Genomic DNA, 22,168 nt, shown 5'->3' on the forward strand with positions numbered 1-22,168 from the left:
ACTTAAATATGATCTCCAATCAGAGGTAACGAGGACCAGCTGCCTCCAATTGGAGATCAACCCCCAAAAAACAACAACATAGAAATAGAAAAACTAGAACTTAAACATAGAAATATAAAACATAGAAAAACACAAAACACCCCCTGTCACGCCCTAACCTACTCTACCATAGAAAATCACATCTTACTATGGTCAGGACGTGACAGTTAGGTCCTGATCTGGCTATGCCATATGGCTGTGGGGTACACTAGTTCATTTAGCAGACAAGATTTGCTTATAACTCCGTGGCATTATTTTATATTATTTTATAGTTTGAAGAATACACTTGAACAAAGCTGAATTAAATCTTTTCTCCAAATGATTGGAGGGAGTGCGCATTTCTGTGTTGAGCAGTTAACAAAGAAATAGGTACTCCTATATGCTTAATTTAGAGTTATTAATGTAACTTTAGTTGTTCTACAAAGGTTGTGCTATATATTTTGATTTTTGACACATTGTAAGCCTGCATGAGGAGACTAATGATCGTTTGAAAAAAGGCATGAGCTCTGCTTAGTTTTTTTTAGCAGGTTGTGCACACTCCAATAGTCTCTCATTCACAATTTGACAAGCACTTGATAATGCCTCGAATTTCACGACGGCATCACCTTTGTGGTCATAATGCACCCTAAACAAAAATCCATGCCTTTTCGCGGGCCAGAGTGCTGCGTTGCGCCCTCCTCCCTGAGTGTGCTGCGCAATCCGAAGCGCCTCTCACTCACATGGCTCTCCATCACGTGATTGGGTATTTCTCAAAGGATACAAGTGAAGACAGACACATTGGGGATGCAACTGCGCACGTCCTTATCCAATTCCGAGGTGCATATTGAAGATATTGGAAGAACTGTCCACATTTACTTTTCGTCAGCCAACAAGATGAGTAGGCCTAATGAACAACAAAAGCACTAGCCTATGTCAATCTACTATGCCCCAATGGTTTTATGCAGTGTGGGTGATGCATCACATTAGAACTTTTAGCTTAAAATGTTGATAAACTATCAGGCTATTTCTTCACATTATAAGCGTAGCAATGCGCACATGGCAGTAGACTATGGCAGTAGATTTACAAGTGATAATATCAAATTCATAAGTGATAGGCTAATATTGTCACCCATCAGACTATTCTTGATTTCATTTTGTTACATTAGTGATGCACCGATATGATATTTTGGGCCGATACCGATATCCAATATTTTCCTTGCCAAAAAAACAAAACACTAACGATACCGATAACCGATATTGAACATTTTTGCGGCCTTTTAAGCATTCTACTACAGTTAAATAGTTGAAACACACACACACACACTGACCAAAAAGCTATTTTGTTCGTATTTACTTATGTCCCCATTACCAGTAAAACATAATCAAAACCTATTTCTTTCACTTACTTGCTGTGCTGTTTCGTTGTTCATTTGTTCAGTCTCAACCAGGATTTAATCATACATGTCAAGCAGTGAATTTTCAGCTCTATCTGTCCTTGGCCTCTCTTCCTCAGTGCGCACTGTCACTGTGTCCGTTTCCATCTTGTCCAGCTGCGTCTGTAACATTGTCTGCATCGAAGTAGCGGACCTAGCATCGAGCATGGTGGTGACACAGTAAAAGAGGCTCAGAGAGAATGCCACTGTCTCGCTTGTTCACAGCCTCTAGTAGGGTACTTTTCCAAGTTAACCTGACGGTCTGTGTTGGCGTTTTTGTTGAGCAGGTGTTTCAATGCCATGACAGAGTGTATCACGTCTGCTGCAGACGCAGTTGATTAGCTTATTTCTCGAGTCAGTTGTTCGAATGGCTCTAGGAGAGTATTCATGTTTCCAAGTTTCAAACATGTTCTCAAAAGCCATTGAAATGGCAGCAGCGGTATGAGAACCAGCACATTCTTGAGCATGCAATACGTCTTTCCTCGTCGACCCACTGTGCTGTCAGACTCAGCAAGCTCATGGGGATGACATCGCTGGTCCAAATGTCAGTTGTGAAGCGAATAGCAGTGACGACCATAGCAAGGAGCTCATAGATGTGCGCTTCAACAACACTGTATAACTCCAGTAGGGCAACATCTGAAAAATAGTGCCTACTTGGTAGTGTGTACCGGTGCTCAACCAGTCGGCGAAAGCCAACATCATCCACGACAGAGAACGGTTGATTGTCACGGGCATGAATTCCATTATCTTGGCGTTCATGGATTTTGCCTTTGAGTTGTCTCGCTGAAATGTTCTTACTCTTCCAATTGACTGCTTGACATGTTGAATGCTCAATCCACACAGCAGACATTGTGGGCTAGGTTAGGAATGCTGTGTTGCAAGTGTAGCGCTATATATTTCTTGGCGTCATTACGTCATCTAACTATGTTATATAGGTATGCACGTCAGCTTTGACATCGGTTTTGCACATCAGCGTTAAACTAGGCATCGGGCCGATGCTGATGTTGGCATTTTTAGCTAATATCGTCTGATATGCCTACCAATATATCGTGCATTCCTACTTTACATATACTAAATAATATATGTGTGAATTTTTATTTATTTAGAATGGACCATTATGCACCTGTCTCGAAACAGGGGTAGAGGGAAAAAATACATATAATCTATGCACTTAAATAACGAATGGAGGATGCGTTTCCTGTGGTTCATTTTCATGCCAGACAGGGAGGCTGTACACCTGTCTAAAGATAAACAATGTGCTTAATATTAGGAAAGTTGAGAAATAAATATAGTAGGTCTAGTCTATAGAAAGCTGATGGGATCCTCCTCTTTTTAGTAGAGGCCACCACTCTGTTTTCTCGCCAATTGCATAGCCTATAGAAATGTTGTGCAACATGTGCTCATGGTCTCTCATGAAGTGGGGACAATAGAGTGCTGAGTACCAGGCAGTTAGCAAGCTTGGTAGGCTACTAATGACAATCAGCAGCATCAGAGCTTGGAGAAGCCTAATTACCGTGACTAAACAGGGAATTTGAATGCCTTCATGACTCGTGACTGCCAATGTGGCGGTAACACGGTCACAACAACAGCCCTAGTCCCCACAAGGTCAAATGCTATTTCTAGGGGGTTTAGGGTTAAGGTTAGAATTAGGTTTAGGGTTAGGTTTTAGAAAAATAGGATTTTGAATGAGACTGAATTGTGAGTGAGTGAGTGAGTGAACAGCTGTGCCAATAAATCTCAGATATCTTTAATAAGAGCTGATATTACTGGCTGTGACCTCAGTCTGCAACCTCAGGGCCTGGGCCTATTGTGATTGGCTATTGCTTGTTTACACACAGCTCCATGGTTATTACTGAGGCCCCGCGCCAGGCCCAGCAGGACACCAATGCATTGTGGGACACAGCGGTGGAGCTATCTAACTGGATGTGGGGCGAGGAGGCAGAAGAAGAGAGGAGATACAAAAAGAAAGGATAAAAAAGCCTCTCCTGCTGTGAAGCAGCACCTCTCTGCTCTCTCTCTCTCTCAATTCAATTCAATTCATTTCAAGGGGCTTTATTGGCATGGGAAACATATGTTTACATTGCCAAAACAAGTGAAATGGATAAACAAAAGTGAAATAAACAATAAAAGTGAACAGTAAATATTATCCTTACACAAGTTCCAAAATAAAAGAGACATTTCAAATACAGTGTTGTAACGATGTGCAAATAGTTAAAGTACAAAAGGGAAAATAAATAAACACAAATATGGGTTGTATTTACAATGGTGTTTGTTCTTCAATGGCTGCCCTTGTGTCAACAGGTCACAAATCTTGCTGCTGTGATTGCATACTGTGGTATTTCACCCAATAGATATGGGAGTTCATCAAAATGTGATTTTATTTCGAATTCTTTGTCGGTCTGTGTAATCTGAGGGAAATATGTTTCTCTAATATGGTCATACATTTGGCAGGATGTTAGGAAGTGCAGCTCAGTTTACACCACATTTTGTGGGCAGTGTGCACATAGCCTGTCTTCTCTTAAGAGCCAGGTCTGCCTACGCCGACCTTTCTCAATAGCAAGACTATGTTCACTGAGCCTGTACATAGTCGATGCTTTCCTTAATTGTGGGTCAGTCACAATGGCCAGGTATTCTGCCACTGTGTACTCTCTGTTTAGGACCAAAAAGCATTCTAGTTTGCTCAGTTTTGTTTGTTAATTCTTTCCAATGTGTCAAGTAATTATCTTTTTGTTTTCTCATGATATGGTTGGGTCTAATTGTGTTGCTGTCCTGGGGCTCTGTGGGGTCTGTTTGTGTTTGTGAACAGAGCCCCAGGACCAGCTTGCTTAGGGGACTCTTCTCCAGGTTCATCTCTCTGTAGGTGATGGCTTTGTTATGGAAGGTTTGGGAATCACTTCCGTTTAGGTGGTTATAGAATTTAACAACTCTTTTTCTGGATTTTGATAATTAGCGGGTATCGGTCTAATTCTGCTCTGCATGCATTATTTGGTGTTTTATGTTGTACACAGAGGATATTCTTTGCAGAATTCTGCATGCAGAATTCTGCATTCATTTTGTGAATTCTTGGTTGGTGATCGGACCCCAGAACTCACAACCACAAAGGGAAATGGGTTCTATAACTGATTCAAGTCTTTTTTTTGCCAATTTTAACCGCACACATGTTGTTTGTGTACATGGATTTTATAATGTTTTTCCCCCAATACCACTTTCCATCAATTTGTATAGCAGACCCTCATGCAGACCCTCAACAAAGCATGAGAATACTTTGCCTTTGTTTTGGTTTGTTTGTTTGTCAATTAGGGTGTGCAGGGTGAATATGTGGTCTGTCGTACAGTAATTTGGTAAAAAAAACTATTTGACATTTGCTCAGTACATTGTTTTCACTGAAGAAATGTACAAGTCTGCTGTTAATGGTAATGCAGAGGATTATCCAAAGGTTGCTGTTGATGCATGTCCCACGGTAGTTACTGTGGTAAAATTTCTCTCCACTTTTGTGGATTGGGGTTATCAGTCCTTGGTTCCAAATATTGGGGAAGATGCCAGAGCTGAGGAGCTTAAGCATAGTTGATGCCATTGACACCACAGGACTTTTTGGGTTGGAGGGTTTGTGTTTTGTCCTGTAGTTCCTTCAATATAATTGGAGAATCCAGTGGGTTCTGGTAGTCTTTAATAGCTGATTCTAAGATTTGTAATTGATCATGTATATGTTTTTACTGTTTGTTCTTTGTTATAGAGCCAAAAAGATTGGAGAAGTGGTTTATCCATACATCTCCGTGTTTGTTTAGTGTGTTCCAATTTTCCCAGAAGTGGTTAGATTCTATGGATTCTTCAATTACATTGAGCTGATTTCTGACGTGCTGCTCCTTCTTTTTCCGTATATTTGTATTTCTGTATTGTTTTAGTGTTTCACCATAGTGAACTACTGTAAGTCGCTCTGGATAAGAGCGTCTGCTAAATGACTAAAATGTAAATGTAAATGTGAAGGCGTAGACTCAGGTTTTCTGGGTCTATATGTTTTTTGGTTGGATAGGTTTCTCAATTTCTTTCTTAGGTTGTTTTGTCATAGTTCTCTCTCTCTCTTTCTCTCTCTCTCTCTGCTCTCTCTCTCTCTCTGCTCTCTCTATCTCTCTCTCTCTCTGCTCTCTCTCTCTCTCTGCTCTCTCTCTGCTCTCTCTCTCTCTCTCTGCTCTCTCTCCGCTCTCTCTTTCTCTGCTCTTTCTCTCTCTCTTTCTCTCTCTGCTCTCTCTTTCTCTCTCTTTCTCGCTCTCTCTGTTTCTCGCTCTCTCTGCTCTCTCGCTCTCTCTGCTCTCTCACTCTCTCTGCTCTCTCGCTCTCTTTGCTCTCTCTCTGCTCTCTCTCGCTCTCTGCTCTCTCTCTGCTCTCTCTCTCTCTCTGCCAGTTTGATTTCTCTGTTCCTGTTTTTCTGAGCTCAAAGTGTACATTCTGATTAAGGTTCATAGTCCAGCACCAACAAACTGACCCATATAATATTCAACACTCTCCTTCCCTGTAACGGCTGTCGTCTGAAGAAGTGGACCAAGGTGCAGCGGAGTTAGTGTTCATTATTTGAATTTAATGTAAACAACATGAACACTATACAAAACAAGAAAAGAGTGAACCGACAGCAAACAGTCCTGTCTGGTACAAAACACTGACAGAAACAATTACCCACAAACCCAAAGGAAAAAACATGCTCCTTATGTGTGACTCCCAATCAGCAGCAACGAGCTTCAGCTGTGCCTGATTGGGAGCCACACTCACGGCCCAAAACAAAGAAATACAAAAACATAGAAAAAGGAACATAGAACGCCCACCCAATGTAACACCCTGGCCTAACCAAAATAAAGAACAAAAACCCCTCTCTATGGCCAGGGCGTTACAGTACCCCCCCCCAAAGGTGCGGACTCCGGCCGCAAAACCTGACTCTGAAGGGGAGGGTCCGGGTGGGCCCTCTTACGGCGGCGGCTCAGGTGCGGGACGTGGCCTCTGCTCCACCCTTGACGTCGCCCTCTTCGGTGGCGCACCTGGCCGCGCCGAAGGTCTGGTGGGCGACACTGACTGCGCCCGGCTGGCGGCCGGCGATGGTTGCGCCCGGCTGGCGGGCGGCGATGGTTGCGCCCGGCTGGCGGGCGGCGATGGTTGCGCCCGGCTGGCGGGCGGCGATGGTTGCGCCCGGCTGGCGGGCGGCGATGGTTGCGCCCGGCTGGCGGGCGGCGATGGTTGCGCCTGGCTGGCGGGCGACCCTGGCTGCTCTGACGGCACTGACCCAGGATTCACCAGGCTGGGGAAACATGACAGAGGCCTGTCCCTAGGCGTAGGCACCGGACTCACCGGGCTGGCGGGCGTCCCTGGCCACTCCGGCAGTTCAGGGCAGTCTGGCCACTCGGGCAGGTCAGGGCAGTCTGGCCACTCGGGCAGGTCAGGGCAGTCTGGCCACTCGGGCAGGTCAGGGCAGTCTGGCCACTCGGGCAGGTCAGGGCAGTCTGGCCACTCGGGCAGGTCAGGGCAGTCTGGCCACTCGGGCAGGTCAGGGCAGTCTGGCCACTCGGGCAGGTCAGGGCAGTCTGGCCACTCGGGCAGGTCAGCGCAGTCTGGCCACTCGGGCAGGTCAGCGCAGTCTGGCCACTCCGGCAGTTCAGCGCAGTCTGGCCACTCCGGCAGTTCAGCGCAGTCTGGCCACTCCGGCAGTTCAGCGCAGTCTGGCCACTCCGGCAGTTCAGCGCAGTCTGGCCACTCCGGCAGTTCAGCGCAGTCTGGCCACTCCGGCAGTTCAGCGCAGTCTGGCCACTCCGGCAGTTCAGCGCAGTCTGGCCACTCCGGCAGTTCAGCGCAGTCTGGCCACTCCGGCAGTTCAGCGCAGTCTGACCTCTCTGGCGACTGTTGACTGGCGGGCAGCTCTGACGACTGTTGACTGGCGGGCAGCTCTGACGACTGTTGACTGGCGGGCAGCTCTGACGACTGTTGACTGGCGGGCAGCTCTGACGACTGTTGACTGGCGGGCAGCTCTGACGACTGTTGACTGGCGGGCAGCTCTGACGACTGTTGACTGGCGGGCAGCTCTGACGACTGTTGACTGGCGGGCAGCTCTGACGACTGTTGACTGGCGGGCAGCTCTGACGACTGTTGACTGGCAGGGCTGGGGACACGCACCTTGGGCTTGGTGCGGGGAGCAGGGACGGGCCGGACAGGACTGTGGACACGCACCTTGGGCCTGGTGCGGGGAGCAGGGACGGACCGGACAGGACTGGGAACATGCACTGTGGACTTGGTGCGGGGAGCAGGGACGGGCCAGACAGGACTGTGAACACGCACTGGTGAACTGAAGCGTGGAGCCGGTTTTGCCACTCGTCCTGGCTGGATGCCCTTCCTAGCACGGCATGTGCTGGGCATGTCCACCGGACGCACCGGGCTGTGCGGACGCACTGGCGACACAGCGCGCAACTCCGCATACCAAGGCTCCTCCAGATCATCCATCTGCAGGTCCTCAATCAACTGCCTCATCATCTTCCTCTCTTCCTCTGCCGTTATCCCCCACGAGAGCAGTGGTCTGGGCTCCTCCTCTGCCCTTCCGGACCACCCCATTAGCCCCCCCCCAAAATTTTCTTGGGGGTGTCTTCCGGGCTTCCTCGACCGACGCCAGCGACCCCGTCTGCTGGCCGGCGTCTCCTCCATTGACCGAACCTCCCTCTTCCGCTGCTTGGTCCCTTGGTGGTGGGTAATTCTGTAACGGCTGTCGTCTGAAGAAGTGGACCAAGGTGCAGCGGAGTTAGTGTTCATTATTTGAATTTAATGTAAACAACATGAACACTATACAAAACAAGAAAAGAGTGAACCGACAGCAAACAGTCCTGTCTGGTACAAAACACTGACAGAAACAATTACCCACAAACCCAAAGGAAAAAACATGCTCCTTATGTGTGACTCCCAATCAGCAGCAACGAGCTTCAGCTGTGCCTGATTGGGAGCCACACTCACGGCCCAAAACAAAGAAATACAAAAACATAGAAAAAGGAACATAGAACGCCCACCCAATGTAACACCCTGGCCTAACCAAAATAAAGAACAAAAACCCCTCTCTATGGCCAGGGCGTTACATTCCCAGAGAGAGTACCATAGTTAAGAAAGCTCATTCTCCACACCGACACTCTTCACTAAGCTAAAACCCCTCTGCTCAAAGCATAGCCCCTGTCACAAAGCCTAACCACAGCTTCTGCACACACCAAAGAACTCTAATGATGAGGATCATCAAAACTCAAGATCATTGGGACAGCGTTCTGACTGATCTCTTCTAATTCTGTTTCTGTTTCATCTGCAGATAACATGGTGCTGCACATGAACTATTCTGTACCTCACCCAAAATATCGTTGAGCTGATGCAAATTCACGAAAATCTATCTCAAATCATGGTGTTCTTGATGAATATTTTATCTTCATCTTAATCATCAAGGGGGAATATTCAGGATTATTTTTTGTTTTAGTTAAAAGTTCTGACTCTAAAGCACTTTTGGGTAGATCCTAAAGAGGATAGGCTACATGGTAAAGATATCAAAATACTGCACAGCGAATGCATAATTATAAAGAATGAAAAAATCCTTGAAATGTCCTTAACATCAAAGGATTTTTAGAACTGTTAGAAATATTGTGTAGCAAGCTTGAACACTGGGGGACAGTTTTGAACATGTTCACGAGGGCGGCAGGAAGCCTAGCGGATAAGAGTGTTGGGCTAGTAACTGAAAGGTTGCTTTTGGGCTCGGGGTTCAAATCCCAAGCCCAAAAGGTGAAAAGTCTGCCAATGGGCTCTTGAGCAAGGTACTTAACACTCATTTCTCTGGGTAAAAGTGTCTACTTCTAAACTATGTAAATATAATGAGTGTTATAACCTAGTTTTAGGTCAAAAATAATTTTGAATTACTTACTTAACCTCTCTCAAACAATAGCATAGCTACAGTATGTTCCTCTTCTTAACTCGAGGAACATAGGATAATAAAGTTTTCCAATGTTACCTGTCTTGGGCTGCTTTTTTTGCGTCAAGCCATGACAAGCGGCTCTAGTAAAGGTTTCTGTAACAAGCCCTTTTTTATGTGGTGCGGGAGTTAGCCCCACACACAACCACTAACCTGGAGGACCAGGGACATTATACACCGACTGTTATCTGGTGCATGACACTGGAATTTACTCTGTTATAGGAAACAAGCCTCATATACCCTCAATATTCTAACAAAAATAAAGGAATGTATTTCTTAACACCACCTTGTTATCTTGTCCCAATTATGTCGTAGTAATTATAGCATTAGAGCACATCCTATAGGGTCATTACATTGGAAATGTAGGATGTCTTCCTTAGCGATTCAAGATGATTATGCGCCAGTGATTCCAATAAAGGTTACACACAGTATCACACAGTATCAAACAGTATCAAACAGTATCACACAGTATCAAACAGTATCACACAGTATCACACAGTATCAAACAGTATCACACAGTATCAAACAGTGTCACACAGTATCACACAGTATCAAACAGTATCACACAGTATCAAACAGTATCACACAGTATCACACAGTATCACACAGTATCAAACAGTATCACACAGTATCACACAGTATCAAACAGTATCACACAGTATCAAACAGTATCACACAGTATCAAACAGTATCACACAGTATCACACAGTATCACACAGTATCACACAGTATCAAACAGTATCACACAGTATCACACAGTATCAAACAGTATCACACAGTATCAAACAGTATCACACAGTATCAAACAGTATCACACAGTATCACACAGTATCACACAGTATCAAACAGTATCACACAGTATCAAACAGTATCACACAGTATCAAACAGTATCACACAGTATCAAACAGTATCACACAGTATCACACAGTATCACACAGTATCAAACAGTATCACACAGTATCACACAGTATCACACAGTATCACACAGTATCAAACAGTATCAAACAGTATCACACAGTATCACACAGTATCAAACAGTATCACACAGTATCAAACAGTATCACACAGTATCACACAGTATCACACAGTATCACACAGTATCACACAGTATCACACAGTATCAAACAGTATCACACAGTATCACACAGTATCAAACAGTATCACACAGTATCACACAGTATCACACAGTATCAAACAGTATCACACAGTATCACACAGTATCACACAGTATCACACAGTATCAAACAATATCAAACAGTATCACACAGTATCAAACAGTATCACACAGTATCAAACAGTATCACACAGTATCAAACAGTATCGCACAGTATCGCACAGTATCAAACAGTATCGCACAGTATCACACAGTATCACACAGTATCAAACAATATCAAACAGTATCACACAGTATCACACAGTATCACACAGTATCAAACAGTATCACACAGTATCACACAGTATCAAACAGTATCACACAGTATCACACAGTATCACACAGTATCAAGTATAAGAACATAAAAGGCTGGGTATCATCATGTCCATAAACAGACTAACCATATCAAAGACAAGCCTAACACTGCAGAGACAAAAATGTTTTTAACGTGAAATAAGGCTTTGATCCCAACTGGATCAGGACCAACGGGTCACATTCCAGAGGTATTCTGAGGATTAATCATGCATTCCTCTCACTGTGCTCTCTGCATCACGCTTCTCTACCACTCTGCCATTCCCAGGAGTGTCATTCTCCTCATTATTCTCATCAAGGTGTCTTCCCTAGAACATGACTTAGTCTGTGAAGTATTTATGGCAATAGTTGTTGTAACCAGCAAAATACAAATTGCAGAGAGATGAGTCGGTCTTTGAAAACATGTTGTTTTGCAAAGCAAGCGTTGGTCTAAATGAAGCGTCTCAGCAGAACAAATGAACAACCCGGAGAGAACCAAGACACACAGCCATTTAAGCAGCACTGCAGCTCTTTGTTACGGGAAGAAGAATCCATTACAGGCTGAACAAGAAGACCATCCCACCTGATGCACCTCTCCTAACCTAGATTTCAACTGAGCCGTGCTCTGACTGAGAACACAATGCTCTGCTCCATTCCCTTCACTCAACACGGACACATACTGCAACACAAACACAAGTCACCCAGCTGTCGCTAGAGCAAACAAAGCTAATGCAATATGCTACAGCCAGTGTCAGTCTTACACCTGTGATAATAGAGACACTGGACAGGATGAGTCTTCTGGACAGGAAGTCTGCAGTCTGACAACTGGTGGGGGAAATAAGGGGTTAGATAGGGTAAGGGAGGTAACGGGGAAAATAGGGTGAGGCCGGGGAGATACTGTCCTCTCTGGGAGATAGGGGGAGATAGAGGACATTATCTCGCTCAGCCTGTGTCCTCTAGCCCTAGCTGCCCTGGGGGTTTAGAGGGGAAGGAGAGGCCAGTGATGAGATCTACAGCCCAGGTCTACTGTGTTCTCTATGGGCCAGTGGTGCTCAGCCAAGCAGGCCCATGGTGAGCGATAGAGATAATGGAGGACAGCTCTCTCTGCCAAGTCCTCAGAGGTGCAGCACACTCCAGAGACTGAGTGGGAGCTCATATACTGGGGAAGAAAGATGTGATGAAAGTGCCTCCTCCTCAATACATTCACTGATCTAGTCATCAAAGAACACTGCATGAGAGATAAAGATGTTGTTCGGATTCACACACATGCTCACAGGCACGCATGCACCCACACACATGCTCACACATTTGTGGAATCGAATAATGATCTGGGTAACATGCTTGGCAGTGCTGTCTTTCATCAGCACAGCATGCAGTACAACATGCCTTTCATCTAAATGAACTTATTTTAAGATGTTCCAATCAACAACTGATGTGAAGAAAACTATTGTATCTTTCAGAGGGAAGAACCGTACTGTACATGCAAGACAAAGACTATCTTGTCTTGAGAGGGAATTGTATATCCATCTAGATGCTTCCAATCATAGCTGCAGCATATTCCTAGCAAAGCGATACTTTTCCCTACGGTGGGACATAATATCTAAAGCAAATTGTAGGGGACTAAAGCATTTTAATAGATTTCTTCAGCTGCCAGCGGTCTATAAAATGTCTGGCATTTCAGCAAAGCAGAGCAAACCAAGTACATGTCAGAGGAGAATCTCTGCATATCACATTAATGACAGAAAAACTATTACCCTATAATTTGCTGAGTTCCCCCCTCCTAATTCAGAACGAGCTTCTACAAGCATTTAAAGTGGTGTTTAGGTCCTGTGCGTGTTCTGACGTATCTAGTAAGGTCAGGGCTTGCCTGGATCTTTATAAGAAGAGTGTCTTTTTCCAGGAGCGCTGCTACAGTACGAGGGACTATTTTCTCTCTCCCTACGTGTGGTCGCGACTCGTGCGAGAGCAGATTACAGAAAATGATTGCCTGGTTTAATGTGTATGTGGCCACAAATAATGGAAAGATAAGCACTAAATCATGTTTCATGGTTAGGACTTAATTTAATAGAGATCTTAATTTCCTTGGAGATCTGGTGTCTGAAACATTTTTCATGAAGATGATTGTACTTTTGAACTCAAATTAGTAACCTACAGACATAGGAGCGTAATTTGATCATCCTGTCGCAGGAGAACTTTCCTACAACGCATGAAATGTAAAACTTGTAGAGTATTCAAGGTTTAAAAAGACTTTCCACTTTGAAATGTCATACTTGATTTTCTCTTACGAAAAATGTATCAACCACTACAAAAATATCAATTAATTATAATTCACATAATAATTCACATTTCCTGTTGCTGCAGGATTATGCAGGATTATTTTCCTGCTGTAGGAGACTGGTTCAAAGTAAGATCCTACATCTGTATGAGCTTATCTCTCTGTCACCTCATGGACCTGATTCTGATTCGGATTCTGACAATCTTGATCCTCAACAAATACAGTATTTTGAGGTTGTATTTTAGTTCCAATATGATACCATTAACACTAATATGATCAGTCTAGGCAGAGTTGTGCTGTGGATGAAGATGGCGTATAGCTGTGTGAGGCTAAATCGGCCCGGGTGGCCATCTATCAGTGGAAGTGCATTACAGGTGACAGGACTGCGCCGTCTGCCTCCACTAGCTCCTCTACTCCAGCTGCACTTACCTACACACATGGAATGAGGGAGAGCAGGTCATTTCAAATGCCTGATTACCGCTAGTTTTATTCATTGCTCAGAATGTTCACAGCAGATTCACAGGTTAGAAGTTATCCATGTATTTCAAATGATAGAGGAGGATTTCCTAAGAATATTTCTTTAAGTTAAAGAGAGAATATTATTTCTTGTTGGCAAGCCTTGCACGGAATAGGTCGCACACTCGTAAATGTGTTTCTGTCCCAATGGATTGTCGCAACGCAATGTTTCTTAACGTCTGTTGTGTCTTAATGACTCATTTGGATGCAACATGCGAGAGAGAGAGAGAGAGAGATGTCAGACAGAATGTAACCTCTGCTGCTTCGCTCTGTAGTATTCACTCAGGCATCCTTAAACAGAAATCTTTTCCCTTCCCCGGGGCTAACATTATAATATCCAGGCAGCAGTGGCCGTGGCGGCGGCTGAGAAAAACATTTTCCTTTTATAATGTTCCTTCCATCGCTTCCCCCCCTCCAGCAGTGTCTGCCAACATATGTGCTCCTATAACAATGGGCCAGTGGCAGTAAGTGGTTGAGATACAAGGACAAGCTTGACCCTCATGGCAAATGGCAGTTTATCAAGGCTGCAGTGCAAGGTGTATTGACAGCTATGAGAAGCCTGTTTTATAGTCTGTTAAAATGGCCTATAAAGAAGATAGCTGCCAAGCTATAGAAAGACACAAAACTATTTCCAATTGAATGGGAGCAGGGATTGATTAAGGGAATGATTACAATTCTACATTCCACATGTTGCTTATTGTGTACATGAGTGGGAATTCGTTAATACTGGTGGTACTTTCTCCCAATATAGAAGGCTTTGTATCAGGAGTGTGCTGAAACAGAGAGTAATCACAATTATCAGGAAACTCATGAATATTGAGCAGGTGTGCTGGACTAAGACTGGTGCACACACCGCGGATGGCTGATAAACTCATTAAAAAACTAATGTATGTATTCACATTCTCCTGAGGGTTTCAAACGCAACCTGAAAAGGAAGTCTGAAAGAATTGCAACTCCGGGCAAGGTTGAAATCAAAAGACGGAATGGAAGATAACAAATGTTCAATTGTCATCCTATGATATAAAACAAACTCTAAATAAAACTGACTGATTTTAATGTGGGCAATAAATGTACAGATCAAAGTTCACAAAGTTATGGAAGCATACTATACAGTAGAGCCCCTTCCCAGCCAACATCTGAGAGCTTGGCCGGGTTTTATAACCCCTCTAGCTACGAGGCCACAGACTCCTGCTGCGCTCCAACAAAGAGTTGCATCATCTTCAATTAAGATGATTGTGTAGTTGAAGAAGCAGTCACAACGAGCAGGGAAAGGGTTGCTTCCTCCATGGAAATAGAATTACTACAACAGGAAAAGGGCCCTCGGACCACAGCAATAATCCCCTCAGATCACAGTAATTTCACAGCACCCTAATGGGTACACCTTATAGAATTATATTTCTATGGTTCCTTCCTGGTAGCTGATTGGACCTGGAAGCGGTGTAGTTGTTGTGTTGTTGTTGTTGTCATTGAGGAGAGACTAGAAACACTAGCCTGCCCTGATCCCAGATCAGTTTGTGCTGTCATGCGTGACAATGGCCATAGCACAGCACTAACAGATCTGGGAGCCGGCTAGAGAGACACTGCTGAGAGCTGACGTCAGGCAGGGTTCTGACTGGCTGTCACTGTGTCTGCGCTCCAGTGGTCCATACAGACCCTGCCTGCAGTAATTGCTGCTTGCAGGAGCCATGTAAGACCAATCAAGCCAGTCTGTGTATGTCCTCGCATCCCCACAAAGAATCTAAACTCACATTAGGGATGTTAGTGGGAGACTTCATCTAAATAACCTCTGCTAACGTTGGGGGAAATAAGTTTGAAGTAAGGTTCACATACTGAGCCAGCATAACCCTCCTCAGGGAGAATACAAAACTCGAAAGGTATTGTAGGTTACCCTTCCTTCTCTTTGTACAGTACAATCAGACAATACTTTAAAACTGATCTGATGACATCACACAATAGAGCCAGAAAACCATAATGCTTGTATTGTAACAGTATGCTTGCAAGAAACACATTTACAAATCTCCAGTGAAATCCAGATCCCTCTCTCTAATCCCAGTAGTGGCCTAGAGGAGCATGGAGAACTTCTTTAAACAGAGTCTGCTGACTGGCTGGTCTCTGAAGTCTCACAGCTACAACCCCACACAATACACAGCTGTACTGGAGGAGACAAACTGAGAGAAGCAGCATCGCCCATCCCCTCCATCCCTAACATCCCTCTATCTCCTCCATCCTCTATCCCCTCCATTCTCTATCTCCTCCATCCTCTATCCCCTTCCTCCTCTATCCCCTCCATCCCTCTACATCCTCCATCCCTCTACACCCTCGATCCTCTATCCCCTCCATCCTCTATCCCCTTCCTCCTCTATCCCCTCCATCCCTCTACATCCTCCATCCCTCTACACCCTCAATCCTCTATCTCCTCCATCCTCTATCTTCTCCATCCCTCTACATCCTCTATCCCCTCCATCTTCTATCTCCTCCATCCCTCTATCTTCTCCATCCCTCTATCTATGTATCTCCTCCGTCCTCTACATCCTCCATCCCTCTACATCCTCCATCCCTCTATCTCCTCCATCCTCTATCCCCTCCATCCCTCTATCTCCTCCATCCTCTATCCCCTCCATCCCTCTATCTCCTCCATCCCTCTATCTTCTCCATCCCTCTATCTATGTATCTCCTCCATCCTCTATCTCCTCCATCCCTCTACATCCTCTATCCCCTATCTCCTCCATCTCTCTATCTTCTCTATCCCTCTATCAATGTATCTCCTCCATCCTCTATCTCCTCCATCCCTCTACATCCTCTATCCCCTCCATCTTCTATCTCCCCCATCCCTCTATCTTCTCCATCCCTTTATCTATGTATCTCCTCCATCCTCTATACCCTCCATCCTCTATCTCCCCCATCCTCTATCCCCTCCATCCTCTATCTCCTCCATCCTCTATCCCCTTCCTCCTCTATCCCCTCCATCCATCTACACCCTCCATCCTCTATCTCCTCAATCCTCTATCCCCTTCCTCCTCTATCCCCTCCATCCTCTATCTCCTCCATCCTCTATCCCCTCCATCCCTCTACATCCTCCATCCCTCTACACCCTCGATCCCTCTACACCCTCCATCCTTTATCCCCTCCATCCTCTATCCCCTCCATCCTCTATCCCCTCCATCCTCTATCCCCCCATCCCTCTACATCCTCCATCCCTCTACATCCTCCATCCCTCTATACCCTCCATCCTCTATCCCCTCCATCATCTATCTCCTCCATCCTCTATCCCCTCCATCCTCTATCACCTATCTCCTCCATCTCCTCCATCCTCTATCCCCTCCATCCCTCTACATCCTCCATCCTCTATCTCCTCCATCCCTCTACCTCCTCCAGGGGAGAGGAGAATCACTGTGGTCTCTGTCTACAGTTTCTCTAGGACAGCAGTGAGCCCAACCCCATGTGTCCATTTCAAATACAAGACACAGAAATATGAGGGATTACCTCTTCAGATATAACGTACTACATGGAATTCTGAAAAGTCTTTATTTTCCAGAGTTTTTCAATTAATGATCTGGTATTGACGCATTTCGGCCAATGGAATTGATCGTCACTCTCTCGTTTCTTTAATCATTCATTGTGTATCAGTGACATTTCCACAGTAACCAACACGGGGAGGGTGTAAATTATCAACCTGTGCTTCCATTTGTAAACTGTGTTGTTTTAGACTTGACCTTAATTACAGCCTCAGCCAGCGGTGTTCAATCGACCATTTTTGCTGCCTGGCCTCAGATAGGCCTGCGTCTAGTGAGGCATAAAACAGGCTGAAACAGTGATGATAGCTGGGCCTGAACAGACAAAGAACTTGCATCCACACACAGCTCAAAGTCACACAGAAATGTTCCACATTGACTGACCTTCATGTCTTAAAGTAATGATGGACTGTCATTTATCTTTGCTTATTTGAGTTGTTCTTGCCATAAGTAGGTGTGTCCAAACTTTTGACTGGTACTGTATACCATTTCTATAATTGAGTGATATGGAGTACAAAGTAAGCTACTGTATCTATGTAAAGAATAAGAGCTTTTCAATGTTTATTGTGGCGTTTCCTCATATATAATTCAACTATGAACTCTTTAGAACAAACGTCTATAGGCTTTTAACATTAAGCTCTACATTCAGAACAGATTTCTACATCTAAGCTATTACTTAGCAACATGGAAAAGCTGCATGACATACATATGTCAGCAGAGAGAGAGAGAGAGAGCGAGAGAGAGAGCGTGAGAGAGAGCGAGAGAGAGAGAGCGAGAGAGATAGAGAGAGAGAGTGAGAGAGAGAGAGAGAGAGAGAGAGAGAGTGAGAGAGAGAGAGCACAAGACTCACAAGACAAAACCACACAACCACATGTATTATACCTGCATGAAGCCCAGTCAAAGCATTTACACCAGACCGCAGAGTTTATGCAGTGCATTCTGAAAGTATTCAGACCCCTTGACTTTTTCCACATTTTGTTACGTTACAGACTTATTCTAAAATGGATTAAATAAATAAAAATCCTAAGAATTCTACTGTACACACAATACCCCATAATGACAAAGCAAAAAAAAAAAAATACAGAAATACCATATTTACATAAGTATTCAGACCCTTTGCTATGAGAGTGGAAATTGAGCTCAGATGCATCTGGTTCCCATTGATCATCCTTGATGTTTCTACAACTTGATTGCAGTCCATCTGTGGTAAATTCAATTGATTGGACATGATTTGGAAAGGCACACACCTGTCTGTATAAGGTCCCACAATTGACAGTGCATGTCAGAGCAAAAACCAAGCCATGAGGCTGAAGGAATTGTCCATAGAGCTCCAAGACAAGATTGTGTCGAGGCACAGATCTGGTGAAGGGTACCAACACATTTCTGCAGCACTGAAGGTCCCCAAGAACACAGTTGAATGGAAGAAGTTTGGAACCACCAAGCCTCTTCCTACAGATGGCCACCCGGCCAAACTGAGCAATTGGAGAAGGGCCTTGGTCAGAGAGGTGACCAAGAACTTGATGGTAACTCAGACAGAGCTCTAGAGTTCCTCTGCGGAGATGGGAGAACCTTCCAGAATGATAACCATCTTTGCAGCACTACACCAATCAGACCTTTATGGTAGAGTGGCCAGACGGATGCCACTCCTCAGTAAAAGGCACAAGATAGCCTGCTTGGAGTTTGCCAAAAGGCACCTAAAGACTCTCAGACCATGAAAAACAAGATTCTCTGGTCTGATGAAACCAAGATGGAACTCTTTGGCCTGAATGCCAAGTGTCACGTCTGGAGGAAACCTGGCATGCTGTGAGGATGTTTTTCAGCGGCATGGACTGGGAGACTAGTCAGGATCGAGGGAAAGATGAATGGAACAAAGTACAGAGAGATCCTTGATGAAAACCTGCTCTGGAGAGCTCAGCACCTCAGACTGGGGTGAAGGTTCACCTTCCAACAGGATAACGACTCTAAGCACACAGCCAAGACGACACAGGAGTGGCTTCGGGACAAGTCTCTGAATGTCCTTGTGGCCCAGCCAGAGCCCCGACATGAACCCGATCGAACATCTCTGGAGAGACCTGAGAATAGCTGTGCAGCGACGCTCCCCATCCAACCTGACAGAGCTTGAGAGGATCAGCAGAAAAGAATGTGAGGAACTCCCCAAATACAGGTGTGCCAAGCTTGTAGCGTCATACCCAAGAAGACTCAATGCTGTAACCGCTGCCAAAGGTGATTTTTTTGTTGTAAGTTAGCAAACATTTCTAAAAACCTGTTTTTTCTTTGTCATTATGGGGTATTGTGTGTAGATTGATGAGGGAAAAAACGATTTAATACATTTTAGAATAAGGCTGTAACGTAACAAAATGTGGAAAAAGTCAAGGGGTCTGAATACTTTCTGAACGCACCGTAGATAAGTTTATTGAAGAGAAGCCATGTGTAGCTGTCCCCGTGTGTTCTTTCGCTCTCTTCTTCTTCTTCTCTCTCTCTCTCTCTCTCTCTCTCTCTCTCTCTCTCTCTCTCTCCATTCGTCTGCCTCTGCTCTTTGCCCTCCAATTATCTATGGGTGGATCAATATTTGTGTAAGCATGGCCTTACCGAGCAGACAGGAGCGGCATACATCTACTGTAGATGTGATAGGTCAGGGGATTAGCTATGCACACACAGAGCTATAGCCTAATACTGGGAGCCTCAGGGCTCTACAGATCTACTGGGACCACTGGACATTCATCTATCTGGTGCAGAGGGGATTAAGGCATATATGAATGTAATGTCTATTTCCACATGTACACGTTTGTATCAATGAGAGAGGTACATGTAGACTGATCGTTTGAGATCATTATTTCAGACAGAGCAGTGGGCTATCTCAGTGTGACCACACTGCTCCAGTCCAGCAGTTTAATCTCGGAGAATCACAAACACTCATTATTTTCTATACTACATCTGCCTTAACATTCACACACAAAGTCACCCAGACACGCACCCGCCATCCCAGGGGAGAAAGGCCTACTCTAGTTTGCAGACCAATCCTTCTCAAAAGGGGTTCAACATCTTATTTTGGTAGACAGTGGCAGACTGACTGCCCTCCACAGAGCTTTCTCTAATGAGTGATTCACTGTCAGCATACAGGCAGAGAGAGTGCCCCGGCAGCAGAAACTAAAGTATAGTTTGATGCACTACATTCTACCTGTACTGTCTCTGCATGCTGGCTCAGGCTTTGGCCCTGGCTGATACCCTATATGGACTTCATCTTGGAAAACTGCACTGTGAGAAAAGTCTAATGATAGATGATAGTACAAAGTACAGCCAATGATAGAACTTTAAACCATTGGTCTGTGCCTCAGTGTCCCCACAGGCTGGAGTATCTTTACTATGTTGGCTGTACAAATCATTTCTCCTTCTTATAAATAGACCACAGCAGACTGGATAGACCAGACTAAACACTCTTAAATACACTTACTCCTTGTAATTAAACACTACTAGGCCAAAATAAGACAAATTCACTGAAACAAAACTGAAATATGTCTAGTCCCAGAGAAATGTTTGAGCTACTAAACTGAGAATGTTTAGTTAAATTCTAGTAAATTCTAGTAAATGGCCCTTCAACTTCATGGTTCTCCTTATGATGTTCTACCCGTAAAGTGAATCATTGATTCGAATTTGAATCGGATGATGAAAATCCTGGTGTGTCTTTTCCATTAGGGTTCTTTTGTTGTGCTGTGAATGGATTTGACGCCACTGCCTATAGTCATTGTGTCCTCCAACGGAAATGGAAGAGACTCACATTATTGGTCGACTCTGATAACTGCCTCTGTCAGCACACAGCGAGAGGGGAGAATAACAGTTTCCGGAAAAAAACTAGCTTCCAAGAAAATCAACCATGGATTACAGAAATGTCTCATTGTGGCTTGTTTCGCCTCTCCTGGCCAACAGTGATGGCTATCAGGATATTTGGTTGGAAAAGTCGACTGATTTCCACACCTCAGTAAATTGAATGTCTCTTCTGATACAAATGGCTCAAAGTAGTTCTGAGTATAACCACATAATTATAGAGTATTGTAGTCAGCAGTAAGAAGGATGCCCATGCATGTCTGGACCACGAAGATGATCTCACTGCTAAAACTCTCTCTCCCAAGACTCCTTGCAGCACATATGGGACGCGTTACTGAGGCAACCACAGAGAATATCAGGGCATTGTTGTGTATCAAGTCTCACTCCACCCCTTGTCCCCTACCTAATCGATGCGGGTTAAACCCCTTATATCTTATAACCCTCATACACCTACTGTATCCATCCTCTCCTAGGTCCTGATTCTGCCCTGAGTTAAGCACGCGTAAATGGAACATCATTTCCTTTTTATGCACTTGTATTTTTTTTAAAGCATATTCAGACCTTCAATTTAAGCATGAGAATAGCGTGCTATTCATCTGTATTCGTTTTGGGTGGAGATGGACAGACACGCCGTATTCTGAACTTGACCTTATTCCCTAATAATTTCAACACCTTTACGCCCGAAGAAATCATGAATAAGGTCTAGCGAAAACTGCCGGTTCTAAGTAGAAAAGGCATCTACTTCTGATAGAAATAACACCATTCTCCATGTACTGTAATTTACAACTAGATAAGAGCTATTGATAAGAGCTAGGTAAATAAGTAATCCGTTTGGATAAGAGAATTGTAAATATAAATGACACTTGTTTTAGATATACTGTGAAACCAGTCATATAGCAGCAAAGTTTGAGAAATGCTGTACCATTATGCAGAATTTTAATTGTAAGGCCTTTTAAGTTGCAGGATGGGCACCCTTCGAATGTCTTAATTATAGGCTACCCCTACTTTCTCTGTCTCCTATTTGTATCATGTTAATATCAGTATTGACCACCAGTAGACCTAATACCCACACATATTCATCTGCCAATGTAGTGTTAATTCCCTTCAGTTGACATAGCCTACATAATTATTCCATTTAATTACATTGTTTCGTTTACTTTCATTTGCTTCCTCTTTCAATGCCG

The 22,168-nt window shown here is 44.4% G+C and overlaps 1 protein-coding gene and 1 long non-coding RNA gene across 3 annotated transcripts in view; both read right to left on the reverse strand.

Annotated features, from left to right (window-relative positions):
• Positions 1–22,168, reverse strand: part of LOC115177877 (SAM and SH3 domain-containing protein 1) — a 331,417-nt gene that overhangs the window by 197,337 nt on the left and 111,912 nt on the right. The window lies entirely within an intron of this gene.
• On the reverse strand, positions 5,800–8,665 carry LOC115178239 (uncharacterized). The gene is made up of 2 exons (XR_003872588.1): positions 8,546–8,665; positions 5,800–5,953 (listed from the first exon to the last, which is right to left on the reverse strand). It is a non-coding gene; the product is annotated as an uncharacterized LOC115178239 (long non-coding RNA).

Source organism: Salmo trutta, chromosome 1, assembly GCF_901001165.1.
Source record: "Salmo trutta chromosome 1, fSalTru1.1, whole genome shotgun sequence".
Classification (NCBI taxonomy): domain Eukaryota; kingdom Metazoa; phylum Chordata; class Actinopteri; order Salmoniformes; family Salmonidae; genus Salmo; species Salmo trutta.